The sequence below is a fragment of the Ambystoma mexicanum genome, chromosome 6p (genome assembly GCF_040938575.1).
Source record: "Ambystoma mexicanum isolate Mex_15411 chromosome 6p, UKY_AmexF1_1, whole genome shotgun sequence".
Classification (NCBI taxonomy): domain Eukaryota; kingdom Metazoa; phylum Chordata; class Amphibia; order Caudata; family Ambystomatidae; genus Ambystoma; species Ambystoma mexicanum.
This window is the reverse complement of record NC_090935.1, coordinates 73,442,857-73,458,066: the sequence shown is the minus strand read 5'-3', so window position 1 is coordinate 73,458,066 and position 15,210 is coordinate 73,442,857. Positions and strand designations below refer to the sequence as shown.

Below are 15,210 nucleotides of genomic sequence, written 5' to 3'. Positions count from 1 at the left end.
AGAAAGCCAGGCAGTGTTTCGATCAGCTCAAAAGACAACTCCAGACCGTACATGTGAAATACGGCTTGCTATTTCCAGCCCAGCTCAAGATTTATCACGGGGGAACAACAGTACACTTCACTGACCCAAAAGAAGCGTGGAACTGGGCCGAGAAACACATTGAAGGCGACTGGAGACTAGCAAGCAATAGAAGCAGAAACAGGAACCGGCGTGAGCCACTAGACAGAAGGCGCCCAGCTCCACAACCTCCGATGCAGGAACCACCACAACAAGAGGAAATGGGCTGAAACAGTGACACTAACAAGAAGTACTACTCTGTCGCGGCCCAATTAATGGCCTATCATGCCACCTCGACATAAGTGCGGCATGCGGCCCGCGAGGCATGGAAGTACTCATTGTAACGGCCAAAGCCACGCCCTCAACTTAAGACTTGAGACTCGAGAGACCAGACTTGCTAAAGAACAGTGAGTTGAGAGGAAGGTGTAAACAGTTCACACTAAGTTAAACTGGAGATATAGTTGTTTGGCGCCAGTAGAGTTAGGGCGACAGATACTTCTTGTTGGGAGGTGTATAGGTAGGTGGGGTATGTAATTTGTTTTATGTTAGTTATTTTTCAGGAAATCACACCAATTATAATGTTAAGAAGCACACCATCTCTAGCACACTCATTGTCACTCCACTTTTGCCAGCAGTCCACACAACACAAATGGATGTACATGTCCTGCCAGGAAACCAGCCTGCCCTTGGCCATGGCAAATATTATTATATTAGGAAACTCCACAATACTCTCAGGGGCCCGACGCACACAGATGTCATCTATACACGTGTCAAATGGCGGGTGTCACTAACGTGAACAAAAACAGGACAATCCGAGTGATGACATGGATTGTAAATGGGCTCGGCAATTGTATTAAAAGACGTCTAGTATTGCAAACACTGAATAGACACTCCCCGGATGTGGCATTCCTTACGGAGACACATCTAGCCAGTACCAATTGCTCATTCTTTAGACGCAACAATTACAGACTAGCATTCCACGCCAGTTTTACCATGGGGTCACGAGGGGTACTGATCCTAGTACACAAAAGACTTCCCTTTGTGCCCGCATCCATTACGCAAGACACGGGAGGGAGGTTTGTGCTCACGACAGGTACACTCTGGGAACGTTCTGTGACTATGCTGGTGGTGTATGCACCTCCTAACCTACTAACCCCCTAACCAATGACATTACGCCTCTAATTATGAATAATCTTGCAGACCTTACGTTGATTGGGGGAGACTTTAATGAGGTAATGAACGTGGACCTTGATAGAACGCATATAAGATCCAGAAACCCAAACATACGCACAAAAATTGCCACATTCACTAGCGCATTGGGGCTGCAAGACGTATGGAGAATGCTGCACCCTGTCACAAGGGAATATTCATACCACTCTGGTGCGCACACCTCGCTGTCTAGGCTGGACTATTTTCTGTTGCCACATACATGAAGCACGTGAGGCACAATTTCTCCCCAGAGGTATATCGGATCATTCCCCACTTATAATAACACTTAACACAAGCAGGTCGATCCCCCCACCCAGCTGGCGATTGAACAGCTACATTCTAGGCTTCCCAGGGCTAGTTGAACGCGTCCAAAAGTCCACTGAAGAATATTTTGAGATTAACACTGACTCAGTGGATAGCCCGGTTACGCTATGGGAGGCATTCAAGACGGTGCTCAGAGGGGAAATAATAGCCTGCACCACAGCCCATAAGAAAAAACAATTAGAAGCAATACGCGATGCCGAAGCAAAAGTGCAAAAAGCAGAGGCTGATCACCTAACCCATGACAAATCGGAAACGCATCGCGCACTACAACTAGCGCAGACACAACTTCAACACATAGCCCTAGACAATGCAAAGCAGGCCAACAATACTGGCAGCAATGCTGCGATGATCTCTCAAGGGTATTGTGCAAAACGATTCATAGAAATGCAAAACTGTTACTGTTGGGGATAGAAGATGAGGTTGAACTGTCACGCTACGAAAAACTGCTCTTATCCACAACCACTGCGTTAATCAAGAGAAATATAGCGCAACTCTGGGGCTCTGAAACGGCACCAAGCTATGAACAGTGGACCACGGATGTGGACATTTGTATTGCAATGGAGAAGAGAGTCTACACAGCCAGGGGCTGTCCTGAGAAAGGCCCCAAAATTTGGCAAAAGTGGGAGGACGCTCACTGAGAGGTAGCCTCCGTCAGGAATCGGGCTAACATCCAAGGACATGCACAGAGATCAAAAATCATATACTACTGGCGTAACAAATGTAGTGTTAAGAGACTTCATTCAAATGGGTACACGGTGTGAATTTGTTGATGGGTGGGAAAGGGGTATAACCTTTAACTCGCTGCGCGAGATGTATGTTTTCTTTATGTGTAGAAAAACAATAAAAAATGTTGTATTAAAAAAAACACTGCCATGGCCAGCTACTACCAAAGCACCATAGCCAAGGCCAACAGTGAAAGCAAAGCCGTCATCGAAGACATCAAGAACTGAATCAACCCTCTTTGCAACACACCTGTATCACATTCCATGGTAATATCTATTGTCATCAACTCTTTTTTCATCAACAAGTTCAACATGATCCAGCAACACATAGAAACCAGCGCCACAACTGACAGCACACTACATATCCCATATCACAAAGCCACAATACCTGGACAACTTTCAAGACACTAACTATGGAAGAACTCCTGGCCACCTTAGCATCCATTGGGACACATCGTATGCAGACAACTTCCTCCCTGCCTCCGTATTCAAGACCCTTCTGACTGTAACATTCCTTCCTTACCTGACAATCATCAACAGCTCCCTTACTCAAGGCACTTTCCCCTCGAGCCTCAAGACTGGACAAATCCTCCTGCTTCTTAAGAAACCATCACTGGACCCTGACGATCTCAGCAACTACCACCCATCACCCATCTTTCCTTCCTAAGTAAGATCCTTGAGGAAAAAGTAGCCACACAACTCCTCCAACACATTGAAGCTAGTAGCGGCTACCATCAGGGTGATTGACAATGCCCTTAACACCCTCAATGATGGCCCATTCTAGTTCTCCTTAACATCTCAGCACCATTTGGCACAGTAGAAAACGAGACACTCACCGACCATCTGCATCACCATATGGGGATCAGCAAGATCATCTTCAGCTGGTTCAAATCCTACCCTTGCGAATTGATACCAGTTCCTACAAATGGATTCTTCCAGATCACCAACTCTACCTATCATCCCTGGAGTCCCGCAGGATCCATCCTGTCCCCGTGATCTTCAATCTTTACATGGAACCACATTCCTCACTCCAAACAACATCCACATTCACAAATACGCAGATGACAGTAACAGTGAACTATTTTGATAGATGTGTCCACATCGAGTGGATAAATACCCAAGAATGTTGGCACAGACTGTCAGCTGGCAAGGAGATCTTCTTATCAATAGCTTCTGAAATTGCTAAATGAAATGCATTTTATAAAAATGTCTCTATAACCGAAAAGATGAAATGACAATATTTTTAAATGGAAATGTAACAAATCGATATTTGTCTTTTTCTTTTAATTGTATTAGAAATGTGTAAAATGTCTATGTATGACTGATGGCACAATAAAAAAAAAATTACCCAACTGAAGACACATTTAAAATTACCATTCATCCAAACTTCCAGAGCAGACTAGCCCTCTAATTGTACTATACATTAGTATTGCACACAATGTATTCCAATAGTTAGTTGGACAAAGAATCTGTCCTGGTCGTCATTGACCTCTAACTTGCTCAGATCTACCTCAGTATACCTCAATATATCCTCCATTGACGACATCCACGGGCTCAAGGCCTGCCTCATATTGATCCAGTCGTATGCTTAACCTCTCCAAGACTGAATTCCTACTGTTGACCAACAACAATGAACACCCTGCCATCCAGACCTGTGTCACGACCCTCGCCCAAAACCCCCTCTGGCAAACCCATTGGCCAGGTGGAGTCAGGACTTGAGTCTCTAGAACCTGGCATCCTTTTCCAAAACCCTCTTGGGGCCACTCCTGGCGCCTATGGCGCCAGGCTCATACACCATGAAACATGTGCTTGGGAACTACTAAATGTGTTATCAGCCAACATGGATGCTTCCACAAGGAACCAAGCTATGCGGTCTGGTGTTTTGGGTGTGGTAGCTTAGGGACTACTTTACCAGGACTATTTTGTTGGGGCTATTTAAACCACACCCGAGGAAGACAACACGCTTCACGTTACTTTACGGCTTGTTTGAATATCAAGTCATACCCGTCGGGTTATGCAACACTCCTGCGGCATTCCAATATTTCATGAATGACGTCTTAAGGGAGTTAATTGATGTGTGCGCCTTAGTGTACATAGACGATATCTTAGTATACTCAGCCTTGAAACAAGATCATGTCAGGCACGTTCGTTCAGTCCTCACCAAGCTCCGTCAACATCGCTTGTTTGCAAAGCTTGAAAAATGCTTTTTTCACGTCACCGAAGTAGAGTTTCTTGGTTTTATCCTTACTCCAGGAGGCATCAGAATGGACGTGCACAAGGTAGATGCCATTCTGAAATGGCCTTGACCAACGTCTCTGAAAGGGGTACAAAGCATGCTGGGTTTTGCGAACTTCTATCGCCGGTTCATCCCAGACTTCTCTCAGGTTGTGCACCCAATCACAGTACTATTATGAAAAAACAATAAAAAGTTTACTTGGACCGAAGATGCAGAAGAAGCCTTTCAGGAACTTAAACAAAGATTTACCTCCGCTCCAATCCTGTGACATCCTCGTCCAGACCTCCCTTATGTCGTTGAAAATGATGCATCCAGTCTCGCAATGGGGGCTGTCATTTCACAGAGAGACCCGGAAACCTGCCAGCTACATCCTGTGGCCTTCTGGTCAAAAAAGTTCTCACCTCCAGAGATTAATTATGCCATAACGGACAAGGAACTCCTGGCCATCAAATCCACCTTTAAAGCCTGGGGGCACTACCTTCTGGGGGCCAGACATACCATTACAGTCATCACAGACCACCGAAACCTGCAATATCTCAAAACAGCCAAGGCCCAGTCCTCGTGCAATTTTCTATGCCGAATATGATTATGTAACCACATTTCAACCAGGAGTCAGAAACGGAAAGGCGGATGCCTTATCTCGCATGGGCATAGATGAAATAGTATATACAACTCCAGACCCAGTACCTATTATACCTGAAGAAAAACTCTTGGCTATCATGACAGCCTTAACACAAGCAGAACTACCAAAAGAAATCCAATGGATAATGAGTACTGATGCCTTCCTCACATGGCAAACTCAAGGAGAACAATATACCATCAAGGACCATCTACCCTTTTTTAGGGATCGCCTATATGTACCCAAGAAGGAATTACAACAGCATATTATTTCAAACTATCACGATTCACTGATTGAAGGGCATCCTGGGATTGCCAAAACCCTAGCTAAGGTAAAAGAGAACTTTTGGTGGCCTACCTAGCGTAAGGATATCATTCAGCATATTTAGTCCTGCGGTGTCTGCGCACAAAATAAATCTCAGAAACAAAAAACATCTGGTCTCCTACAACCATTGGACATTTCTCCAGTTTCATGGCACACTCTTTCCCTTGACTTCATCACTGATCTACCTCCAAGCCAAGGGTTCAACACCATCCTTGTAGTTGTGGACTTATTCTCGAAGATGGCCCATTTTATTCCTCTCAAAGGCCTCCCAGACGCAGCCACTTTAGCAAAAGTGTTCCTGGAGGGCATGGTTAAGCTACATGGATTCCCTTCGGTTCTGGTCTCTGATCGAGGCAGCCAGTTTGTTTCAAACTTCTGGAAAATATGTTGTGCAATGGCACAGATCGACGTTCGGCTATCTACCAGTCACCATCCCCAAACGGACGGCCAAACCGAGAGAACCAATCAGACAATCGAGCAATATTTACGGTGCATGCTGCACCACGAACAAATGAATTGGAAAGACCTACTATGGATAGCCGAATATGCATATAACAATTCTTTGCATTCAAGCATGGGACAAACACCCTTCTATACCCTTTATGGCAGACATCCACGTAACTCTGAACTAGACCTTCCAGCCAGCTTGGAAATGCCAGCGGTAAAGACTCTACACACAACCATTACTCAGGCTTTCAAAAGGGCAAAGGAACACCTTATTCATGCCAAAGAAAAACAAAAGAGATTCGCCGAACAACACTGGAAAAAGGCCCCTGATTATCAAGTAGGAGACAAAGTTTGGTTAGCTGCTAAATACGTACCCATCAAGGGAACACTTTCATCCCAGATTCTTAGGACCATTAAGGAAATTATCAACCCAGTAGCCGTGAAACTGGATTTACCACCTAATCTACAAATCCACCCGGTATTTCATGTGTCCCTCCTGAAACCAATGCAACCCGGCCCACAGATTGGGACACCACCCAAGCCCATACTTGTTGACGGAGAACCAGAATTCGAAGTCAAAGATATCTTGGACTCTAAATACTCCAGGACCAAGCTATATTATCTCGTCGATTGGAAAGGATTTGGACCACAAGATAAATTCTGGGAGCCCAGTGAGAATATCCACGCACCACGTCTAATCAGAAAATCCGGAACTTCCCAACCAAACCTGGGCAGACAGAAGGAACACCATGGGAGGGGTATTAGGGGGGAGGGCTGTCACGGCCCTCACCCAAAACCCCCTCTGGCAAACCCATTGGCCAAGTGGAGTCAGGACTCAGGCCTCTAGAACCTGGAATCCTTTCCCAAAACCCTCTTGGGACCACTCCTGGCGCCTATGGTGCCAGCCTCATACACCATGAAAAACATGTGCTTGGGAACTACTTAATGTGTTTCAGCCAACATGGAGGCTTCCACATAGCTTGGTTTGAAGGAACCAAGCTATGCGGTCTAGTGTTTTGGGTGTGGTAGCTTAGGGAATACTTTACCTGGACTATTTTGTTGAGGCTATTTAAACCACACCCGAGCAAGACAACATGCTTCAGGTTACTTTGCAGCTTGCAACGTGACGTTCACCGTGTCCAGCTATTCCCTCGAACCTCGGAGATGCAGAACCTGCAGGGAGACAAAAGGAACATCATTAGCAGCAGCATTTTACCTGCTGTCTTCATCTTTAGCCACTTCCTCGAATCTTCAAGCCTCCCGAACAGAATGACCTGAAAGAGGAAGATAGAGGCAACATTAAAGAAAGCAGTAGAGTCATTTGCAAGTTACAAACTGCTAAAAAGGCTTACCTGGCTGGTCGCCTCTAGGCTGGAACCACTGCGGACATTCCACTCACGCTGAAGAACCCTGCAACCTACAAGGAAGGTAAACACAGGTTAGCAAAGGCAAGACTTTGCAGCGCTGCGCATATCGCTTACTTACCACATCATAGCGCTCTTAATAAACCATCATTTACCAGCGTGCCTTAACCAAGCCAGTTCGCCGCACTGAAGCACTGCATACCTAAGGAAGAAAAGAGAGACATTTTAAACAAAGTAAGGCATGCAGGATAGCAACAAAACTAAAGAACAGCAATAAGACCTACCCGAACAATATCAAACAGGCTGGCGTCAGTGAAGTAACTTGACCGCACACGCCCATGAAAGAAAACGCGCCCCTGCAAAGAAGGCAGGATGGAGAGTACACCTAACTCTATGACAAGGTGAGGAGAGGGCCCCAGAGGGGCTGACATCATACAGGGGTGGAGGGAGGATACTTACCCCGGTCGGTCAGCCTTGAACACAGTCCTCCTGTATTTCCAGGCAGAACCTTCCCTGCAGAGCACATCTGGGCAAAGCTGAGAAGCATACCAGCGAGCAACCCGACTGGGTGGCGTCCCTGTGGATACCAGGTGAGCGTCACAACCTGGTTCTCTGCTATTTTATTTATTGTAACATTTAGTTTATACAAATCTTTATCACAAACGACCAATCCCACACAAAGCAAGAGAGAGACATTAGATAGACACAAAAATGAACAAAGAAACAAACAGACAAAGGGCCTCATTACACAGTAGGTGGTAAGGCTTTACCGGTACCGGTAAGGGCACCGGTACCGGTCAACCCTTACCACCTTACTACGAGGTCCCTTTGCGGGACACAACCTTAACGGCTGGTGTAGACCAGCCGTTAAAGTTGGGACACGCAAAGGGACCTTGGTGCTAATTACGGTACCGCAATTTGCGGTACCGTAATTAGCCCCTTCTCCATTCCCATTGAGCCCTGTGGGGCAAAAATGGCAATGGGGAAGGGCCATGGAGAAAGGGGGAATTACCGCCCCGCCAACCTTGGAATAGGGTGGTAATTCCCCTTTTCTCCATGGTGGTACCGGTATGGTACCGGCGGCAACCATGATGCTACTAGCACCATGGTTTACCGCATTCCGTGTAATGAAGCCCAAAGTGTCCGAGGCATCAAATATCCAGTTAACCTTAGTTGACCTCATCTACATTTCAGAAATATTTCATTCATACATTCATGACTAGATCACTTTGGAGGTCTCATTTCCACAATATTTCTGTGTGTGTTATAAGTCTTAAATGCATCATCACAGCCCCCTCTGCGTCTCTCTCTCTTCAATTGGCTCAAACATTTTTGAGGATCGTTCATGGCTTTCGATCATCTGCTATAACTTTGTCAAGGAAATCTATCACCGCACACATTTGATGTATATTGTTACTTGAGAGCATTGTGAACCACCAGTCATCTATGTTGTTGTTGACGGGCGCATAGTTTCGTAACAGAAGAGATCTTGCGTTTACACGATCTGGACATTCGGTTATTAGATGTTTTAATGATTCTTCGGCAGTTAAGCAAAATCTACAAATGCTGTCTTTTATGTTGGTGTTACGCTCACCTGGCTCCCACAGAGGCGTCGATCTGAAGTGGACAGCTGCAGTCTCCACCAATGTGACGCGTAGGGCCGAGATGACAGACTGGACTGGCCCACCTAACTTTTGTTTCCTTGGCCCGTAGAAATATTCTTCTGCAAATGGAGAAAGGGAAATAACCACCCGTGGAGTTGAGCGTAAATCCCCCACCCCCGCTGTTCTCCCCACTGATCACCTTTGATGTCCCCTCTTATAGTCTCAGCTGATGGTTTGAAAAGATGAGCTCTCCATCCTGCATTGAGCGCAGGGGTGCGTAGATGACCAGTTGCTTCACTGACTCGAAGGAATTGGTGAGTTCCAGAACAATATTGACTCCGAGATTCCCGGCAAGACGCCGTAAGTATGTAGTTCGGAAGAGTTCAAATGCCTGACTTTCACTCTTGTCCGATTCCTTGCAGGTTGCAGCTTGACCCTAGTGAAGAGTTCCTCGTGGCAACCGGTAATATTCTGGTAAGGATTTGTATTATCCAACACAGTTCGATAAAATAATGTCAATATGTAACCTGTTGCTTTCTCCCTTATTCAGGCGCTGAGAGAAAGTAAGAAGTCTCGGGGAATAATATCTCTGGCGGTAAAATCAGGTAAGTATATTGTGGTGAGGAGGGTTCCCCTTGTTAGTCCCTTTGTTTCACCTTGCTGTCCTTTTGTTTCCCCTTAGGGGCCGGGGTTCGGCGAAGATGCAGTGGAAGCTGCGCCGACCCGTGAAGAGGAATAGTACCCCCGGTGGTAAAATCAGGTAAGTCTATGGGGGGTAACTAATATTCCTTTGTGTATTCCCTTGGCTCACCTTGCTGTTCTTGTCTTCGTAGGTGCCAGAGTGCGGCGGGAACATGGAGGAGGATGCGGTGGAATGTGAAGATGCTGCGAAGGCCGGTGAGTTCAGCGCAGCGCTGCAGCAGGCGAGGCGACGCGCATAAATGACTTCTTTCTTCCAGCTTGAAGGCGCGATGGATCAGGAATTCAGGTAAGGATCAAAGGTATTGCTCTTGTTCTAACCTTTTCTCCTTCTTTCTCCCTTTTTCTAGGAGCTCCAAACTCGAGGCGGGCGTGGCTGAAGGCTGGATGCAGACTTGCAGGCACGGTGAGCGTTACGCTGCTGGATGCAGAATAACATGTGCTGCTTTTCGGGTGTGATTTAAATAGCCTCCAAAGTAGTCCCAGGTAAGTATTCCTCCCCAGGCCCACCTGAGTAAAAAGATAGTCCCTAGGTAAAGTAGTCCCTTCCAAGCCTCTTTTGGCTTGGAGCTCTTGCAGCATGGTCTGCATCAGGTAAGTTTGCAGCATGGTCTGCATCAGGTAAGTTTTAATCTATGAGCCTATGGCGCCAGGACTGACTCTCCATATGAGCCTGGTGCCATAGGCACCAGGACTGCACCCAATTAGCTCCTAGCAGGGGTTGTTGGGCTTAATTGGGATTACCTGATGCCTGCTTCCGGGGTTGCTGGATTTGGTCTGGGTCCCCGGGGCATTTATAGAGATCTAAGATGGTATTCTGAGCGCTCGTTTCCAGTACTGCCCTTCCGTGGCTGCCCAACATTGATGGTTCAGGTTCCAGCCTGCTTCAGCACCGAAGCTAATCGCAGGAACGACTTTCTGCTTATAGAATGTCAGGGCAGGAATTACTGTGAATTTGCCGTAATCAGAATGTATTTCTGCTCCTTGCAAAGCAAAGCCGGACATTCAATGTTTTAGGTCCTGGGACCAGTCCCATTCTTTAATAGAAATGTTAAAAAGTACTCCTAAATATCGAATAGCTGAGACTTTTTCAATTTTTTCATCGCCAATTGACCACTTAAATATTTTAGCCTTTTTTGTCTTGGGATTACCAAGAGTCAAAATCTTGGTTTTCTTCTAGTTAATTTTCAATTCATTTTCTGCACAATATGCTTGAAATTTAACAAGAAGCCTCTGTAAACCAATATGAGTGAGGTCAGTCAGCACAATGTCATCGGCATATATTTCCCAGCTAAGTTGCTGGCTGTTGACTTTCAGCGGAAAGCACTTGACATCTCGTAGTGCGTCCGGAATGTCTGAGATGAATAATTTAAACAATAGCCCAGCCAAAGGACAGCCTTGTTTCACACCTTTGGTTGTAGGGATTTCATCCATCAACCCCCCCTGTGCGTTTGTTCGTACACAAATCGTGGTGTCAGCATGAAGGGCCATCAATGGTTGTAATAGAGATGGTGGGCAGGCCCACTTAGTCAATTTTTCCCATAATTTGACTCGATTTATTGTGTCAAAAGCTTGACGCATGTCAATAAATGCAAGGAACAGGTTGGACTTTTTTATAAGTGTCTCCAACTTTAGCAAATTTAGTATTAACAGGTTTAACTATGTTGCCACTCCTTTGGTGAAACCTGTTTGACGACAGTCCATCAGCCCTGCACGATTAGCCCAAGTTGTCAATTTACATTGCAAACATGTTGCAAAGATCTTTCCAATTGTATCAAGAAGGGCAAATGGGTGATGGTTTGTAGGATCGTCCAGACTGCCCCTTTTGAAAAGGGGAACAATCAACGCTGTCTGCCACGAGCAAGGTACTTCTTTCATCATTGAGATCAACTCAAATAGTTGTGCAATAAAACGCGGCCATTGTTTTTTTTGTAAATTTCAGCATGATATTCGTGATGTAATCTGGACCCGCTGCTCGTGAGTTTTTTAGTTGTTGAATTACAGTTGCAATGTCCTCTTCAAACTCGGTTACATTCCAGTTTTCATTACAGATTACATTTGGAGTGTTTTCTGTCGAACTCGATGTGCTAAATACATTTGCTTGTTTGTTTGTTTGTTTACTTATTTATAATGCGCTCCAGACCCAAAGGTTACCGGGCGCAGCAGAAAGTATATGCGAGACTGACAATGTTACATGAATAAATTTACAATATTACAATATTACATGAATGTACAATTGCATACTTACAATCTATTTAAAGAGATTACCAAGAGAAACTATATAATGTACAGGAGTATACATACAATATTAGCAGTTATAAACATAATGGGGGTAGCTAATAACAACTATGTACTTTGAGTGGGGCTAAACGTGCGGAGGAGTCATTTACAGGTGTCTAGGCATTGTTAGCCTTAATGTGTTTAATGAAGTTCCTTCTGAAGTGTGAGAAAGGTTGGTCTACTCTTAGAGGTTGGGTGGTAGAGCGTTCCACAAGTTAGCAGCTCTCACAGGGAAGCTAGTGCCACCAATTTCGGCAAGTCTAAATCTGGGTACTACCAGGCAGTTAGGGTTGGCAAGTCTCATAGGTCTATTGGATGTTATATCTTTTTATTTTATCCGTCAGGTAACTAGGAGCAGCATTATTAAGAGCCTTATGGGTCAAGGAGATCATTTTTAGATGGATTTTCAGTTGTCAGTAGAGAGCCATTTGTGTTGCTGCCTAATAGAGGAGATGTGCTCCCTCTTCATTATGCCAAGTACAGCTCTGAGAGCATTGTTTTGTAAAGTTTGGAGTCTTTGGATAGTGGCTTTGTTGGCACCACTATAGAGGGCATTACAATAGTCAAGTCGGGAAAGCATTAAGGCTCTCGCCAGGATCAGACAACTAGTATTGGATAGGAAGGGCTTGCCTGCTCTTATCAATTTACAGGTGTAGGCAGTGGTGAAAGCTAAGGAGTTGACCTGTTTGGTGAAGGACATGGTAGAATCAAGGTAAAAACCAAGTGTTTTTACTTCCCTCGAGACTTTGATAACATTTCCATCTATGCTGAAAGCTGAGTAGGCCGGGCCCAATTTGTTGATGTTGGCTTGTGTGCCCAGAATAATCAACTCTGTCTTATCATCATTCAGGCAGAGACCATGAGTAGCCATCCATGCCTGAATGATGAGATACACTGTGTTCACCAACTCCCTGTCCCTGCTATGATCCCCAGAAAGCAGGAGGAGAATCTGTGTATCATCTGCATAGTTAGTGTAGGTGATACCTAGATTGTCCAGATCATCAAACAGAGGTTTGGTGAAAATATTGTAAAAAGTAGGGGAGATGCAGGATCCCTGAGGGACTCCACATGTGATGGGTATAGGGTCTGCTGCTGCCGATGGGGAAAAAACGTTCATAGTTCTCTCACTCAGAAAGGATTCTATCCATCTGATGGCTTGGGTGGAGAAGTGAGCGGCAGAATCCAAATGTCTGCAGAGGACCTTGTGGTCCACAAGGTCGAAGGCAGCTGAGAGATCTAGTAAGAGGAAGAGAGATGTCTTGCCTTGATCTCTCAGTTCGTCTATTTGGGTCTTTAAATCGATAAGGGATGTTTCAGTTCCATGTAGTGGCCGGAAGCCAGATTGTCTAGTTCCTAGTAGCTTATGCAATTCAAGGTGTTTTTGAATCTGTGTATAGGCCACTTTGTCCAAGATCTTCAAAAGAAATGGAACTGTAGTAATTGGATGTTAATTAGTGGGGATAAGAGGGTCTAGTGTTTGCTTCTTGAACGGGAGCAGCCAAGATTGTTTTAAGTTAGAAGGGATGATGGCTGTAGAGAAGGATGCATTGACAAGTTTGGAGATAAAAGGTGATAAATCTCTGGCAACGTCTTTTATTAACTGTGCTGGGCAGATATCACCTTTGCAATTAGAATGTTTGAGGGTGAGGATGATTTTCTCTACCTCTAGTGTGGTGGTTTTGGTGAAGCAGAATTTGCTAGACTGGGGATTGTGGGTGGCATTGGGTGGTGGCTTAGGCAGATTATAAAGGTTGAGCAAGTCTTTTTTCAGTTGAATTTTGTTTTGGAGGGTGTTTATTTTATTAGTTAGAGCGTGTTGGATATCTGTGCACCAGGTCTGGTCCTTAGTGCAGGTGTCTGGTATGGCAATGGGTGATTCAAGTTCCATCAGTATGGAGAAGAGTTCCTTCATGCTTGAATTAGAGATGGCAATACGATCATTGTGTGAATTCCTCTTTGCCAGGCAAACTTCATTTTTTGTAGTGGCGGGAGATAGATGTTAGGTTAGCCTTATTCTCAGCAGTTGGGAATAGTTTCCAATTAGATTCACATTTTCTCTTAGTGAGGCGTAGGGCCTTAAGTTCAGGTGCAAACCATTTATTTAAATGGGCTTTAGGTTTACTTGTACGCATTTTAAGTGGGGCAATTTTGTCCATGGTATCAGTCATGATTTTATTATACTCATGAACTAATACACTAGGGTCTAAGTTGTCGGGCAGCACATTTAATATTGGAAGGATGGCAGGTATGACATTGTCTATTGTCATATTCTTCTTGTTTCTCGTCAGGCATGATGGTGCCGTGGGAACAACTGTAGAGGATGGTCGGGAGGTTAGGAGGTTGAAGGACACTAGTGAGTGGTCAGTCCATGGTAATGGCGAGATAGACGAGATAGCTGCTATGCAGTTTGAGTCAGCGACCCAGTCTAATATTCTGCCTTTCGTATGGGTGGAATTGTTAACTTTTTGGGAGAATCCTAGGGAGTTAATGGTGTTGGCAATGGTTAAGGCGTGCGCGCCCGCTTGGTCATTAAATCCTAGTTTAAAATCCCCTAGTACCAGCAGTTGTGAAGGGGTTTTAGCATTGTTGGTTAGTAGCTTGTGCAGATCCTCTTCAAAGGTCCCAAGCGGGCCTGGAGGTCTATAAATCAGGTGAATGGTTAAGGCTTGAGTGTTGTTCATAAGGAGTTTGGCAGTGAGGGCTTCACAAGATTGTAAGGTTTGGGTGAGGGCTAGCCTTAGCGATAGATTCGATTTGGAAAAGATGGCAATTCCACCTCTGCGGGTGCCCTCTCGGTCTTGCCTACATATAGTGTAGCCGTCAGGGATGGGTAACATAAGTGAAGGGCCTGCTGCCTTGTGTGAAGTCTCGGTTATTGCAATAAAGTCCAAATTCGCCTCAATGATTAAATCAGCTATATCAAGGGCATGGGCAACTAATGACCTAGCATTGAGAAGCGCTCCTTTGTAGGAGTGATCCTTGGTTTCCTCTTTAGGTTGTGTCAGATTTGGAGTACCTCTAGGACTAGATTTTGTCTTAGATTTGGATGTTTGTGGGTTAATTGAGGCTAGGGTGATATTGAAAGCATTGCATTCCTTATCATTTAGGCGTTTTGTCTCACGTTTTGTAAGAGGGAGGAGTCGTCTAGGTATCTCGTGAGGTTTGTTGAGCCTAGCACGTAGTTTGTTGTTTCTATCGTGAGTGGAGCTAGGCTGGGAGGCATAGGCTAATGGTCCTAGCAGAGCTTGGTGTTTTAAATCAGAGTAGACATGAGTGTTAGTAACTATATCTGTTGATATGAGTGGTAGGGGTACAGGTCCATATG

At 45.1% G+C, this 15,210-nt stretch overlaps 1 pseudogene; it reads left to right on the top strand.

The window, feature by feature from the left end:
* The first annotated feature begins 366 nt into the window (after positions 1-366).
* LOC138510668 (vomeronasal type-2 receptor 26-like) overlaps positions 367-15,210 on the top strand; it is a 54,226-nt pseudogene continuing 39,382 nt past the window's right edge.